At 38.9% G+C, this 17,156-nt stretch overlaps 1 long non-coding RNA gene across 1 annotated transcript in view; it reads right to left on the reverse strand.

Moving 5' to 3' along the window:
- Positions 1–2,702: 2,702 nt before the first annotated feature.
- LOC116589214 overlaps positions 2,703–17,156 on the reverse strand; it is a 70,442-nt gene continuing 55,988 nt past the window's right edge. The window contains exon 3 of the long non-coding RNA XR_004285243.1: positions 2,703–2,898. This is a non-coding gene — a long non-coding RNA (uncharacterized LOC116589214). The remainder of the gene's footprint in view (positions 2,899–17,156) is intronic.

The following is a 17,156-nucleotide window of genomic DNA, read 5'->3' on the forward strand; positions in this document are numbered from 1 at the left end:
CTGAGTCTTGAAGGCCAAGGATGATAGGGAGAAGGCGAGGTGTCAAGGAGAGTGCGGAGGCTTTCTGAGGAGGGGTCCTCATACCCGTAAAGGTCAGAGGTACAGAAGCTCTGTATGCCTTCAGAACTGCAAATATGGCTAGAGGAAAGGGCAGGTTGGGGGATGGTGGGAAGTGGGGCTAAAAAGACGTCTGGAACCACATCATGAAGGACTAGTAGGTTAAGCTCAGTTTAGAGGACCACAGATTGGTTTAAGCTGTCCGTTGTACTGTAAATGCCAAAAAGGACACAGACCGTATCTTCCTTGTACATTTCTATATCCTCAGTGCCTGGTACATGGTAGACTATCAACACAAGTGTGTTGAATCATTAAATCACTTAATTAACTAAACCCTATCACCAGGAAGGAAATATATCTTTATCAATGACAAGGGCAGTTTTTATTTATAGTAGCATAGAGTTACTAAGGAATGAAGAAATAGAGTATAAATTACAAAAGCTACATTAAAGATAAACCAAATTTTTTTGAAAGATGAACAAAACTGACAAACCTTTAGCCAGACACCAAGAAAAAAAGAGAGGACTCAAATAAATAAAATTAGAAATGAAAGAGGGGACATTACAACAGATACCACAGAAATACAGAGGATCATAAGACACTACTAAAAAACAATTATATGCCAACAAATTGGATGACCTACAAGAAATGGATAAATATCCAGTCTATCAAGACTGAATCATGGGAACACCAAGGTGGCTCAGTAGGTTAAACATCTCCCTTTGGCTCAAGTCATGATCCCAGGGTCCTGACTGAGTGCTGCCCTGGGCCCCTCACTCTGCCTGTCACTCCATCTGCTTGTTCTCGCTATTTCTCTGACAAATAAATAAATAAAATCTTTAAAAAGTGAGAGGGCCTGAATCATGAAGAAATGGGAAATCTGAAGACACGATTGCTAGTTAAGACATTGAATCAGTAATCAAAAAAACAAAAAAGAGGAATGGTCTTTGAATTATTTTTGGAACTATACCTCTGGTCCTAACAAAAGTCCAGAACCCAACGCCTTTATTGGTAAAGTCTACCAAACATTTAATGAAGTATGGATGCCAACCCTTCTCAAAGTCTTTCCGAAAACTGAAGAAGAGGGAATACTTCAGGACCATTTTACAAGACCAGCACTCTCACCTGAACCAGTCAGTTGGGAAAAGTTTCTTTCCATCACTGCCAATGAGTCTGTCACCTGCGGCCTCTCCATCCCCCAAAGAAAGATGAGGTCATCTGCCTGGTAAGACACCTTGCTTTTCCCCCAGCAAACAGCCTCCTCTGGAACAATCCTTTTCTTGTACTAATAACTTTCTTGCTGCCACCCCCCCCACCATCTATAAGAACCTCCATTGTGTACAACTCCTTGGGGTGCCTCTCTACTTGCTAGATGGGGTACTGCCCGGTTCATGAGTCACTTAATAAAGCCAATTAGATTGTCAAATGTACTTGTTTGAGTTCTGTTATTTAGCAGAACTGATGACAGTGAGGGTACTGGAAGCAAACTTCCAGCAGCATTTGGGGACAGCGATAAACACATGCATGATACCTGCAGATTTTCTGAGTCCACTGTCTTTCTCATAGTTTCAAGGTCTACGCTTCAGCTCCTCTCAGTCTGATTTGTCTTTTGAGACAACTGAGCTCCTGATCTAATTGTCTTTCTTTTAACAGAGTGGGTAAACTTGTGCTGGGGGACAGTTGAGTCCATTGAGATGGCATATTTGCCTGGAGCCTAACTGAGAGGGTAGACTGGTCAGCCTGGAGCCATGCCCCTAGCCTCTCAGGTCACAGCTCTCTGGGGCGGGGGGCAGGACCTCAGCCAGATTTCAGGGCACTTGGTGGTGGTGGGCACAGGATCAGGATGCCGTACGGCTGATCCATTAAGGCATGTGTCTACTTGTCTTGTCCGGTATAAGTAAGTGGCCATGGCTGGTGGGATCTCAGAGGCCAAAAGGCACAATATCAGTGGGCACGAATGGAGCATTTCAAGGCTGTTAATAGCGCCTGCCACCTCAGGAGGACTCCCGTGACAGGATAAATTGGTCATGCAACAAGGGAGATCGACCCTGGGTCACCTGCCAAGCTCAAGAAAACGTCCTTGCCACAAGGCACACTGTAAACCGCACACTCCTTTTAGGTTATTAATTACTTCAGTTCCAAGAAACCCAAAGCTTTAGCTCATGGGATCTTTAAGTTCTAAAGTCAGCACACCGCTCTCCAGAATGCCTGTTTGTTCTATGTCTAAGCACTTTAGCCCCAGAAGTTAAATGTATCTAGGAATATAAAAGAAATTATTTTAAAAACCTGGTAAATTAGGTTCGCCATTATAGGGACTGTTCTAATTAGACGAGATTGTTCATTTAAGAAGGGCACTTAAAAGACTCTTAAAAAGAGTGGGGGCACCCGGGTGGCTCCGTCGGTTAAGAGTCCAATTCTTGATTTCAGCTCCAGTCCTGATCTCAGGGCTCTGAATGGAGGCCTGCATTGGGCTCCGTGCTCGGTGGGGAGTCTGAGAGTCTCTCTTTCTCTCGTTCCCTAGTCATGCATGCACACTCACACTCTTGTTCCGCCCCAAATAAATCAATCTTAGAAAAAAAAAAAAAAGAATAAAGGCTTTTAAATTAAGTAAACAGAATGGGAAGCCCATTTTAATTGGTATGCAGAAGCTTCCAAAAGACTTCAAGATTCCACAATAGTTTCCTTGAAAGATTCGTAACAAAAGGCTAATGAAAGAATTAAAAACATACGCGGTACCTGGGACGAAAGGCTGTAACTGTGCTGCTCCTCTCGGTCCTTCTCACCTGAGTACTCAGTGGACTTTCTGTCTGAATGGCCTTTCCACGTGGAAGAGATGGTTACCTTTGAAACTAAAACCCCCTGAGGTTACAGTGGTTGTCCTCAGGGGTCTTTCATCCCCTGGTCAAAGGCTAACCTAGGGCCATAGTTAATTTCTTAAACCCAGGGAGAGTCCTCAACAGTCGTTTTAAAAACAGATTACTGCCTGAGCCCAGCTGAGAAAGGGAAATAAAAATTCACGGTGTTCCTTCCTTTCCAAATCCCAAACCACTGGTTATTGATCCTTTTCTCCTGGGAATAGCTGTTTCCTTCCTGCTCATCTTGTTTCACATTCTGAGAACATGGCTTGGCTTTCCGCCTGCCTTGGTTCTTTCTTTGGCTCTCTTTGGGAGTGGCTCTAGATCTTATAAAAATAGAATCTTTTACACCCTCTTTGAGGATGCTTCTCAGGCCCATGAGGTTGTTATATACTGCCAGAAATCTTTACTGTTTGTCCCAGCTAAAACCTAACAAGATATTTTAAAAAGATTTTCAAAATCTGTAATCAAAAATATGGCCAAATTAAAAGCTGATATTCAGAGCCTGATAAAAAAAAGTTTTTAGGCCTTCTCCCCTAAGTTAAATGTACCCAGAAAAAAAGACTTTCTCATAGGAAGATGGATGTATGAGTCATTTAAGATGTTTTAGGCAACAGCCCAATTATTTGAGAAACTAAAAACAGCCCTGTTTTATAAATCTGGTCTTTATAGGACCAGAGGTATAGTTCCAAAAATAATTCAGAGACCAATCCTCTTTACTAATTCCAAAATCTCCCGTATTTATCTCAAAGAGCATGTAAGTATCGTAAAACTTCTATCCTTAAGAGAACAAAAGTCCTTCTAGAAAGAGCATTAGCCACCTAGATCAATAACCTTAATTTATTCCATCTACTAGAAAAACAAACTCAGATTCAACTTCTGAGACTAGTAAATTCTGTACCTATTTCAAGGCATTAATTTCAAAACTGAAGGTATTGGGGCACCTGGCTGGCTCAGTGAGTAGAGCATACAGTTCTTGATCTCAGGGTTGTAAATTCAAGCCTTACATTGCACGTAGAGATTACTTAAAAAATAAAATTTTTTAATAAATAAATTAATAGAAGCTTTAAAGTTGGCATCTATCTGTTTATGTGTGTCTATGTGTTGTAAATGTGTTTCTACCTCATGATGGATTTTGCTAACAATAATTTGTGAAAGAAGTCTATTTAGTTGATTTGAAGGCAAGTGCTTATAAAGATTGCTCATTCTAAAACTCAAAGCAATAAAAACTAACCCAAATGCTTTTCAAGTTCATATGCTATGGGAAAATATTATATATAAAAGCTAGTTTGTGATTGATGGTTTAATCAAATGTTGGGGAGGAAGAATTTCATCCTCCTTTCAAGATTCTTCTAGCTGGACTTAGAATCAAACTAACATGAGGCAGATTAACAGGGGAAAATAAAATTTAATAGTGTTTGTATAAGAAATCCATACAGACATAAAAATTCCAAAAATAGTCAGTTAACAAGATTTATATGAGCTAAAGAGAGGGGTAGTGATCTAAGGATACCAAGGAGAGAAAGATCACTAAAGGAGGTATTTGGAAAACACAGGTGCCCTATAAGCAGATAAATTTCTTAGGTAAAGAGAGATCTTTGTTAATAACTCTCTTAAGCCAAGGGGAGATAAGGAACTTCTCCTGAACTGTGGGTTTTGACTGCTTTTAATTCAGATTAATTTCAATGTCAACGTGGTCCGTCTTGGGGCTGCCTTCCTTTGGCCCCTACAAAACTAAATATGTCTTTGGAGCTACTGACATGAAATACAAAATTTTTATTCTACCTGCATTCACTAGTCAAATAAGTTTATGTTATCTTACAAGATTTATCCACAAAAAATAATAGCTTAGACTGACTTTGTCTAATGCTTAATAAAGTTTTTGTAAGAAATCTAAACTTAATTATTAAAAACAAGTAGGTTGGGGCACCTGGGTGGCTCAGTGGGTGAAAGCCTCTGCCTTCAGCTCAGGTCACGATCCCAGGGTTCTGGGATCGAGCCCCGCATCGGGCTCTCTGCTCAGCAGGGAGCCTGCTTCCTCCTCTCTCTCTGCCTGCTTCTCTGTGATCTCCGTCTGTCAAATAATAAATAAAATCTTTGGAAAAAAAAAATAAACCAAATAAGTAGGCTATGGTTAAGTGGCCAACTTGGTTTCAGCTCAAGTTGTGATCTCAGGGGTCATGAGATCGAGCTTCCCTTCAGGCTTTGAACTCAGTGTGGAGTCTGCCCAAGTACTCTCTCCCTCTCCCTCTGCCCCTTCTCCCCAACTTGTGTGCTCTCTCTCTCTCTCTCTCTCAAATAAATAAATAAATAAGACATTTAAAAATATAAACAAGTAGGTTAAATAAAAAGTTTAGATAAATTTTCCAAATGTGTAGGGGCCAAAGGCAAACCACCCCAAGATGGGCCACTTTGGCATAAAGATTATTTTGAGTTAAAAGCAGTCAAAACCCAGCAGGTTCAGGAAGAGCCCTTTATCCACCCCCATCCGCATTCACAGCCTGCCTGTACCAGAGAAGGACCGACTAACAGAGAGACCTCTTTATCTAAGAAACTAACCTGTATAGCAGGGCAACCTTTGTTTCCAAACACCTCCCTTCACCTTCCTTCTAATGGTCTTCCTCCCCCTTTGTATCCCCAGACTCTACTCTTCCCTTTAGCTCAGATTGTCCTATTAGCCTCATATTGCTTGATCTTGACATTTCATGGCTATGCAGAGTCTCTGCAGGTAGGAAACAAAATCTGACATTCTCCCATAAATCTGTCTCTTAGATTCTTAGTCCAGGACCTTAAAGGGAAAATAAAATTTCTTCCTCCCCAACAATAGTTTTCCCAAATATTTTTGGTAACTTAAAAATTTAAAAGTTTCATTAAGTTAAATAATGAGTTGAATTAAACTCATTAGATATCTAAATCATTTCCAAATTAGACAAAATACTAGAATACTAATTACTAAATATAGGTATATCTACTTTTGGCTTCTTATTGCAGAGAAACTAAAAATATTTAGATATGCTAATGTTACATTAAAATAAATTAAAAAGACATATGCTTCTGAAAATTTTAAAATGCATCCATAAATTTGCAATTTAAAAAAATGTTGATATGACAGACTGCTCACCATTGCTTAGTTTTCACTAGAAACCAAGATGACTAAGAGTTAAAAATTCTAATTGATATGTAATTAAAACTACTAAAAATAGTAAGAGAAACATCTTCATATGCGGGAAAATGAGATATGAGACATGCAAATAATAATAATTTTGCCTTAAAATGAAGCTGGTTTCAAGTGAAAACTAAAGACAGCAGGAGAATATAGAAAAAATAGAAATTTATTTTAAAAATTTAAATTTTAATGTGCGGTCAAGCTGGCTAAAATTAAAGTCAGTTTTAATATCCAGCTTAAGCTGTGCAAACGTTAGCTAGGATCCAACTGGAAGTTACTTAAATCAGAGGGCTGAAAGCTATCAGCAGAATGAAGAGGAGGAAGGGACAAAAGTAGGGAAAGAATGTGTTTTGTCTTACAAAACCAGCAGTTCCCACCAAGGAGAGGCAAGTTTGTTTCATTTGATAGTCACTTGCTATGTGTGTCTTGCCTGGCATTTGAGCCAGTCGGACCAGGTTTGGAGCTGAGGACCTGCGCAGAAGCCCCCCTGAGGTGTCCTAAAGTTACATTTAGATCATTATAACACAAAGATCTCCTCCTATGGTTGGTTTTCCTGCCATTTTTTGGAAAAAATGATGTATGCACTAGAATGCTGACATGCTAGACTTGTACGAGCCAAAGTGCCTAAGTGATAGAACATGGATGAGTTCCTTAATGTACATGCCAGCTCCCTGCCCCTTAATAGACCGAATAAAGATTTCTGTGCTAACTCCAGAGGACAGCACTTTGAGAGCTAGCTCCCTGTCTCCTTATTTGTAACAAGTGATAAAGGTTCTTTGCTTCTAATACTCCCTTGGGTTGTGTTCAGTTTAATACATCCCAAACAGCAAACTCCTTGCATTCAGCTACACAAAATTAAAATTTGGAGGTTGGGGGAACCAGGTGGTGGGTATTAGAGAGGGCACGGATTGCATGGAGCACTGGGTGTGGTGTAAGGAATACTGTTACGCTGAAAAAAAAAATTGGTTTACTCTCTGTTAAAAGGGCAAAGTTTTCTTGGACTTTGGTCTACTTTTGATAAGATTACATTTCTTTACTTTTTAAATACTAAGTTTTAAAAAATCTAGGATCCTATTTAGATAAGTGCTTGAAAACATTTTTTGATATTTTTGACAAATTTCCCCAAATCAAATTCTTAAAATAAAAAAAAAAAAACCATTTGAACCTGGAGTATTACAAAAGATTCATTAAACCAATTAGCCTTATTTAATATGCAAATTACATGGAAAATACTGTCAAAGAAATAAATATTAAGACCTTTTTAGTTATATTTATAAAATTGTACCTTTTAATTTATAAAATTAACATTTTAGTTATATTTATAAAATTGTAGTACAGGTAGATAAAGTCTATTCTGCTTCTGCAAAAAACTGTCTTCTCCTTGCCAGACTTTTGTTATCCTAATGTCATTGTGACATGGTTACAGTCTGTTTTACAGAAAAAAAATAATATAGATAAATAATGGTTGTAAATTCAGTAAACAGGATGATGAGAAGTCCAAGTTGGTCACTTTGTTCTTCCAAGCTCCCTGACAAACCTAATTTATTGGTTTTTGCATTCCTTCACCGACCATAGTACATTTAAGATGACTCAAATTATGACTAGACATTGGTGTAGAGACTTCTACAGAATTTTAACAATTGAAACTGAACTTAATTATACTACCACTTAGTATGAGTTTTTAATATGTTCTTGTTATTTTATATGAGTTTTCTGGGTAGGTTAAAGTCACAAGGCTGATGCCCTCACAGTAAAAAGTAATAATAATAATAAAAAATTTCTTTCCCAGTTGGGGTGTACTTTCCACTATCTCCAGTGATCAAGATATGCACTTCACTGCATAAATCATAGGAGTCTTAACGGAAATCTTGTGAAAATCTTGAAATTCTACCAGAATGCAACCTTCTACTGATCCCTTGTTTTCTCTTGCTAGTATGACCAGCTACTATGTCTCTAAGATTTTCTGCTCGAGGCTGTCATCAACAGGTTAAAGAAGCCTTATTGGATCCTAATTCAAATGCACCTGTAAGTCAAAGTCTAGAACCTGGTGACTGGTATTCTAAACCATCACCAGAGACGCTATTAAAAGGAAGCCTACCACATTCTGACGAATGATCTTGCTTTAAAACTGAAAGATACTAGAGACCTCCAAACAAAATTGATGAGGGAGAAGTAGCTGACATGGAGGGTCTTTTTTTGTCAAGACACTGGATCAAGACTTTATACTTTAAACATAAAATCTTTTCTCTTTCTTTTCCTTTCCTTCACTCTGACATTGGCCTAGAAGGATGGCACCCTCGTCTCCCAGGCCACTGCTAAGCAGGGGTAACCTCTTTTATGTCAGGCTAGAAAAAATATCTAACTGTGCCTCTAGCTCTTCACGAGCAAAAAAGGACATCTCATTTGTCACTCTCCTAAATTCACTGTTGAATGAAAAAGGGCACTTCTTTTGGAAAGTTCCTATTTCCCTGGTTAGGGATAAAGGTAAATGAAGCTATCATCAGACACTCCTTAATTCCTGGGCACCTGGTGGCTCAGTTCGTTGAGTGTCCCACTCTTGATTTTGGCTCAGATCGATCTCAGGGTCATGAGACTGAGTCCCATCCTGGGCTCCATGATCGTTGTGAAGTCTGCTTGTCCCTCTTCCTCTCTTCCTCCCCTCACTCAGTCTCTCTCTCTCTCTCAAATAAATTAACTAATTTTGAAAACCTCCTTAATCCTTAAAATCATTACAAACTACAGCAATAGCAGCCCAACCAATCTAACCCCCCCCTTTTTTTGAAAACCTCCTTAATCCTTAAAATCATTACAAACTACAGCAATAGCAGCCCAACCAATCTAACCCCTTTGGTTAGATTCTCTGACCAAAGTTGTCCTTGGTAATAGAATATCTCCTGATTATCTTTTAGCTGAGCAAGGAGGTGTCTGTTCTGTGTCCAACATCATGTGCTATGCCTGGATTAATGCTTCTGGGGACATTAAAATTCAATTACATAAGAACAAGCTGCTTGGCTTTAAAAAGTGCCTCCTTCCATGGAGCCTTTCTTTGACTTATTTGATTTTGAATGATTTAGGTCGTAAGGACCATGGCTCTAAAGTGCACTCCAAATATTGAGAATTATCCTCTTATAGTAATCATAATAATCTCCCTGGTGCATTGTCTTCTCTCAAAAGCTTGAAATGCCTGGTTTGCAGTGATGAACCACCAAGCAAGTGATCTCCCTAACACTGGAACATCAAAGGCAAGAAAAAAATTTACCAATTTGAAGAATGTGAGCCAGAAGCCATGACCCACGAGTATCACAGGGGCCAAGTAAAAACCATATGATCTGTAGATACCACAGAAAGGAGCAACAAAAACTGAACTAGAGCAGTAGCTAAGAGTGGTTTTCATGCCTTAAGATTTGATCTTATCTCTCAGTTAAACTGAGTCTGACCAAAAGGAGGGAGTTGTTAAAAAAAAAAAAAAAAAAAAAAAAAAGGAAAGGAAAAGAAAAGAAAACTATGAGCCCAAATTGGTGTCACTTAGACTGAATTCCCAAACTTGGACTTAATACCCAATGTAATTGCAGTTTCAACCTCCTCAGAAATGTGGCCTTAACTGGTCAGTCAGAAAATTTGTCTTTCCATCAGCGCCAATGAGTCTGTCATCTGGGTCCTCTCCATCCCCCAAAGAGAGATGAGGTCATCTGCAAGATAAGACACTTTGCTTTTTCCCTAGCTAACAGACTCCTCTGGAACAATCCTTTTCTTGTACTAATAACTTTCTTGATCCCCACCCCCTGTCTATAAGAACCTTCCATTGTGTACAACTCCCTGGGGTGCCTCTCTACTTACTAAATGGGGTGCTGCCTGGCTCATGAATCATTTAATAAAGCCAATTAGATGTTCAAATTTTCAAAAAATATTTTATTTGTTTATTTATTTGATATCAAAACAGCAAGAGAGGGAACACAAGCAGGGGGAGTGGGAGAGGGAGAAGCAGGCTTCCTGCTGAGCAGGGAGCCTGATATGGGGCTCCATCCCAGACCCCTGAGAACATGACTTGAGCAGAAGGCAGACGCTTAATGACTGAGCCACCCAGGTGCCCCTAAATCTTCAAATTTACTTGGTTGGATTCTGTTATTTAGCAGCAGTTAGACAGGAAAAGAAAAAAAGGCATCTGAATTGGAAAGAAAAAAATAAAACTGGCTCTCTTGTAGATGACATAATATTTTATATAGAAAACCCTAAAGACTCCATCAAAAAACTGTTAGAACTAATAAATGAATTCAGTGACATTGCAGGATACAAAATTAACATTCAAAAATCAGCTGCATTTCTACACACTAACAATGAACTATTAGGAAGAGAAGTTAAGAAAAAAAGTCTCGTTTGTGATTGCACCAAAAAGAATGAAATACTTAGGAATAAATTTAACCAAAGAGGTGAAAGACCTGCACACAGAAAACTGTAAGAAACTGATGAAAGAAATTAAAGAAGACACAAATAAATGGAAAGGTATTCCATGCTCATGGATTAGAAGGACTAATATTGTTAATATGTCCATGCTAACATGACTCCAGGCAGTCTACAGATTCAATGTAATCCCTATCAAGATTCCAATAGCATTTTTCACAGGAATAGAACAAACCACGTTGAAGTTTGCAGGGAGCCACAGAAGACCCTGAACAGCCAAAGCAAGAAAGGACAACAAAGCTGGAGATACCCAACATCCCACTTCCTGATTTCAAACAATATTATGAAACTACAGTAATCAAAATACAACGGTAGTATGTGATTTCACTCATAAGTAGAATCTAAAAAAAAAAAGGAAAGAAAAAAGAATAAACAACAACAACAAAAAAACAGAAACAGACCTGTAGAAATAAAGAAAACAATGGCTGCCGGAGAGGAAGGGCTGGGCGAAATGGATGAAAAGGGGTGGGAGGCACAGGCCTCCAATTATGCATGAGTAAGTCCTGGGAATGAAAGTTACAGCACAGGGAATATAGTCAATGATACTGTGATAGTGTTGTATGGGGACAGATGATAGCTACACTTGTTGTGAGCAAAGCATAATGTATCAACTTGCCAGATCACTATGTTGTCCACCTGAAAACGAATGAAACATTGTGAGCCAATGATCCTGAAAAAAAATTAGAAAATAAAATAAAATAGAAAAAAAGAGAATAACAATACATTTTCTATGAGACTTAAGAAAACAGTATGGCATTGGCATAAAACAGACACATAAATCAATGGGACAGAACCAGAAGCCCACATACATGATCAATTAATCTATGACAAGGGACAAAAGAATATACAAAGGGGAAATGACAGTCTCTCCAACAAATGTGGGTGAAAAAACTGGACAGCCACATGCAGAGGATAAAACTGGACCACTTACACTATACTCAAAAATTAACTCAAAATTGATTAAAGATTTGAACATAAGATGTGAAACCATAAAACTCCTAGAAAAAAGTATAGCCAATAAGCTCCCTGACATTGTTTTTGGTGACGATATTTTGGATTTGGGACCAAAGCAAAGGCAACAAAAACAAAAACAAGTAGGAATACATCAAACAAAAAAGTGCCCAGCAAAGGAAATCTTCAATAAAATGTAAAATCGTCTTATGAAGTGGCAAAAGATCATATTATCTGTTAAGGGGTTAATATCCAAAATATATAAAGAATTCACACAACTCAGCAGCAAAATAAATAAACAATTTGTTTTAAAAATGGGCAGAGGATCTGAATAAACACTTTCCCAAAGATGTCCAGATGGCCACCAGGTACATGCAAAGATGATCCACATCATTAATCATCAGAGACATACAAATCAAAACCGCAATGAGATACCACTCTACACCTGGTAGAATGGCTATTATTAGACAAGAAATAACTAGTGCTGGCTAAGATTTGGAGAAAAGGAAACCCTTGCACTGCTGGTGGGCATGTAAATTGGTTTAGTCACTACGGAAAACAGTATGGAGGTTTCTCACAAAATTAAAAATAGAACTACCATAAAATCCAGTGATTTTACTTCTGGGTATCTATCAGAAGAAAAACCACTAACTAGAACCTGCATCCCCATGTTTACTGCAGTATTATTTACAATAGTCAAGATATGGAAGCAACCTAAGCGTCCATGAATGGATGAATGGATAAAGAAGATGGTTTTGTATCTGGAAGGGAATATTACTCACCCACAAAAAAGAAGAAAGTCTTGCCATTTGAGACAACATGGATGGAACTTGAGGGCATCATGCTAAGTGAAATAAGTCAGAGAAAAATAAATACCATATGATTTCACTTATACGTAGAATCTAAAAAACAAAACTCAAAGTTACGGATACAGAGAACAGACGTGGTATCTAGAAGTGGGGTGCTGGGAGAGGGGGAGTCACCAAATGGATAAAGGGAATCAAAAGGTACCAACTTTCAGTTCTTTCTTTTAAGATTTTATTTGTTTATTTAACAGAAAGAGATAGAAAGAAAGGGAACACAAGCATGGGGGAGCTGGGGAGGGAGAAGCAGGCTCCCGCTGAGCAGGGAGCCCGATATGAGACTCTATCCCAAGACACCAGGATCATGACCTGAGCCAAAGGCAGATGCTTAACAATTGAGCCACCTGGGCACCCCAACAAACTTTCAGTTCTAAAATAAATAAGTCTGGGGATATAACATACATACAACATGGAAACTATAGTTAATAATACTGTATTTGAAAGTTACTAAGAGAATAGATTTTAAAGTTCTTATCACACACAATAGATAAATATTTGGTACCTACCACAATTAATATGAAGAGGTTTACATATCATCAAGCAGACCTTAGGGATGCATAGATTTCTGGGGAGTATAGTCTTTTTCTTGTCTCATCAGAAACACATCAGAAAATATCTTTGAAATATAAAGCACTGTTCAAGCATCCCTTAGAATTCTAATTCCATATACCACATCCCATGCAATACCCCTTACTTCTATTTAAAAATTATTCATTATTTATCTGAAATTCAACTTTAAACCAGATGTCCAATATTTCCTCTGGCAGTCATTTTCTGTGCATGCAAGTTTGGGAAATTCTGAGTTAAATAAACGAATACAAGCATCTTTAACGCTGGTCTTCATGGAGCCACTAGTAAGCTCTAGTATATAAAATTTCTCCAGGAGGATAATGAGGATGCAGTTTTTCTCAAACTTATTTGAACAAAAATGTTTCAATGAACATCCCCAAAAAGCTACTCTGAAGGGGTAATTGCTCAATGACCCCTGTAGATTCAGTGTCTTATTCACTAAGTATTTCTACAATTTCCTATTAGATTCTAATTGAATTGTTTCGCCATGTAATATCATTACATCATTTCTTCCAAGAGAAAGTCTGAAATCCCTAGCATGAAACATGGCGCCTTCCCAGATCCCTCTCAGGTTCTCCTCCCCCATGATCCTTACCTCGAGCTCCCCTCCATCTTCTGAACATCTCCGCACTCTCAAACCACCACGGTCTTTGCACTATTTCCTCTTCCAGAATTGCCGTTCTCTAGCCCCCAAGTTCTCACTGAGTCCCTTAAAGACGCATGAAGGAGGGTGTTCCTGACACCCCACTATGCACAGTGAGTCCTTCCTTGTGTCCCCTACACACGACAATTGTCTATTAGTCTTTACTCGCTGTATTATTCATTTATGGGTCTGTCTCCCCCAGTGGTATAGCCAAACTTGCAAGGACAAAGCTTTCTGTTACTCATCTTTTAAGTCTTCGGCTCATACCACAGTATCCGACACATAGCAGATGCTCAACCAATGGGTGATGAATTAATGAATGGCTAGTGAGTGGGATTTTTAAAAAGAAGATGTAGGGTGTGGTCCCTTCTCCTTTTTCTTCAATCCTCTCTCTTCTGATTCTGCAAAAGACCTAACATGTCATCCAAGAAAATAACCATCTAACAAGTAGGTACCATTTTATAGACATTGACTCAGCATTCAAATAGCCTCTCTGAAAAGAATGAGAGGCAATATAGTTAGGTAAATGTCTGCAAATGTAGTACAGTATCTATCTGTTGATCCTTGCTCTCCCAATGATTATGATTATGATAAGTTATTTAAATCATGTCTTTCTTTAGTTACATGGTAACGTATTCAAAGAAGTTGACTGACATCTAACCTATCTTCCATTCATGAGGTAGTAGTATTCTCACCTTAAGAAGCCAGGAAAGTACAGAACACCTGTCTGGCTCAGTCAGTAGAGCATGGGGTTATAGGTTTAAGTCCCACACTGGGTGTAGAGCCTACTAAAAAAAATAATAATAAAATCTTAAAAAAAAAAAAAAGAATATAGGAAATTGCAAGGAGGTGCATAATCTTTTGCCTTAGTCTGTTCTTGACTGATTTAACTGTCTTTAGCAACTAATTAGAGACCCTAAGTGCTATGAGAGGTTTATCTGATTCAGGTATCTCTGATTAAAAGTATGAAGAATTAATTCAAAACTCAAAACTGTGTAAATGCAACAAAAAGATTAGTTGAGAATAATGAATCCATACTATGGAATTCACTAACTGCAGACACATAGAGTCAAGCCAATGGAATCCTTCTCAACTGGAATCTGCCTCTCACACAGTTTTAATGCCTGGAGATATAGTTAGGATTGTATTTTCAACAACTAAGACAATTTTATTCCAATATTAAAACGTGTATTAAAAGTTGTGATTCCTTCAACTATAAGAGACTCTAAATGTCACAAAACTGAGGGTTGCTGTGGGTAGCGAGATAGGGAGAGGGTGATGGAGTTATGGACATTGGGGAGGGCATGTGCTATGGTGAGTGCTGTGAGTGTGTAAACCTGGCGATACACAGACGTGTACTCCTGCGGCTAAAAATACATTATATGTTTATAAAATAATTTTAAAAATTTTTTAAAAGTTGTGATTCCCTCTATCAAGGACTCTTAGAAAGAGAGAATTAAAGACAGAGGAAAGAAAAAGGAAGAAAGGAAATGACAGCAGGCACAGGACCCGGCACACAGTAGAATCACAAGCAGTATTTACCGCTTGGAATTGAACCCACATTTGAGGAACATAAAATCTGTGTAGTGGAGCAAAGGAGAGCATTTATTTTTTAAAAAATGAAAATGCTAAAGGGAAGTAAACACGCCTTTGGGCTTTAGAAACGCACTATTAGCAATGAGAATTCTGTGATGGTCAAAGGGTCTGAGGACAAATTGACTGACATGAAACCACAAAGGGCAGGAGAGCCATTGCTGTGAAGGGGAGGGAGGCAGCTCAGAAATATGGAGCTGACCAGGTCAAGTCAGCTAAGCAAAAGCCACATCTCTGCTTCATGTGGGCTTTCAAGTGAGGCTTTATCTCTGAGCCCTTATGAGGATTCTACAGTAAAAGTTTATTTACTTGAGATAAGCTGTTTTGGATCATAAAATGAGGATGACTCACTCAGGGGTGGAAGCCTGTTAAGATACAGAGCAGCCTCAGAGCCCCACCGAGCATCTTCTACTGAGCAAAAGATGATAATGGAAAATAGCTTCACAGACTTGGTGGTCCATAAAGGACATGAAGATATCATGAAAAGTGCCCTTATACACTAGGTTGTCTTTACGGTTTTATTCCAGTGACCTCTATGTTAGTACTAGTGACAACTAAGTATTCGAATTCCAGGTTTGTTCTAGGGGCTTTACATATCAGTCATGCAATCCTATTAACAGACCCATGGAGTTGGTACTCTTATTATTTTCATTTTATAAACAAGGAAGCTGTTGCATAGAAAGATTGCTTGGCTAGTGAATGGTAGAGTAGCCATTTGATCCTAGTGAGTCTGTCTACATGTGCACACTTACACACCACCCAGGTGGGGTTCTTAACTAACTTTCTCAACTGAATATAATTCAATATACATTTGTATTGAGCATCTTTTGTATACCGGGCCATTTCCCAGAAGCTTAGGACACAGTGTTGAATAGAGGTCATGGTGACCTCTATAGAGGTTGAGTAGAGGCCAAGGTGATGAATGCTATCCCTCCTCCTCAGTGAAGAACAAGGAAGGAATGAAAGTGGTAGGATTAGGGGGACCTGACGTAAGAGTTGTCCGATGCGAACAAATGTATCAGTGGTCATGTCTGTGCTAAGCCACCGTCTGGTGTAGAAGTTTCTCACCCTTGTCCAAAGAAGGGAACATGATCCAAGCTGGGTCAATGGAGAGCCCACTTCCCAATCACAGTGACAGTCCAGGAGGTGGGCATCAGAATCCCATCTGGACCCTCTGAGGTCTTAGCATCTTTCCAACTGAAATCGCTTGGGATGTTGCATTGAGAAGAGAAGAGCTTGGAGATCAGGTGGAGGATATGACGTAATCCAGGCACAAGATGGAAGTCATTTTGAAGGTCTTGAGAAGTAGTCAGATTTTGGTTATATGGTGAAGGTAGAGCCCATGAGATGGGTTGATGGAGAAGAAAATTATGCATGTATTCTTCCTTTTTAAAAGATTTTTATTTATATATTCCAGAAGGAGAGACAGTGGGGGAAGGGGCAGAGGGAGGAGGAGAGAGAGAATCCCAAGCAGACTCCCCGCTGATTACAGAACCTCACACAGGGCTCGATCCCTGGACCCTGAGATCATGACCTGAGCTGAAACCAAGAGCTGGGTGCTTACCTGACTATGCTACCCAGGAACCCACATGCATGCATTATTCTATTAAAATAATAATTACTATAGTGGAGGTTTCCAGCATACAGAAGAACTATAAGAGAATGTGTGCCTAGATCTGGCTAACATGTTAAGTTCTCCACTGAAATATAAACTCTATTCAACACTGTGTCCTAAGCTTCTGGAAAATGGCCTGGTATACAAAAGATGCTCAATACAAATGTATATTGAATTAAAACTCAGTTGAGGAAGTTTGTAAAGGCTTCACAGAGGAGAACGTTCTTGAGCTGCGACTCAAAGGGTCAAAGAGTTTTCAAGGTGACAAATGGGCCATGGGCTAAATTTATTGACTGTCCTGACACTTCTCTCCACCCCCAAATTAAAATGCTCTCTCCTTACATAGTAAAAAGTTGGAGAATGAACAGAGGATTTAAATCACAGA

Source organism: Mustela erminea, chromosome 4, assembly GCF_009829155.1.
Source record: "Mustela erminea isolate mMusErm1 chromosome 4, mMusErm1.Pri, whole genome shotgun sequence".
NCBI lineage: Eukaryota > Metazoa > Chordata > Mammalia > Carnivora > Mustelidae > Mustela > Mustela erminea.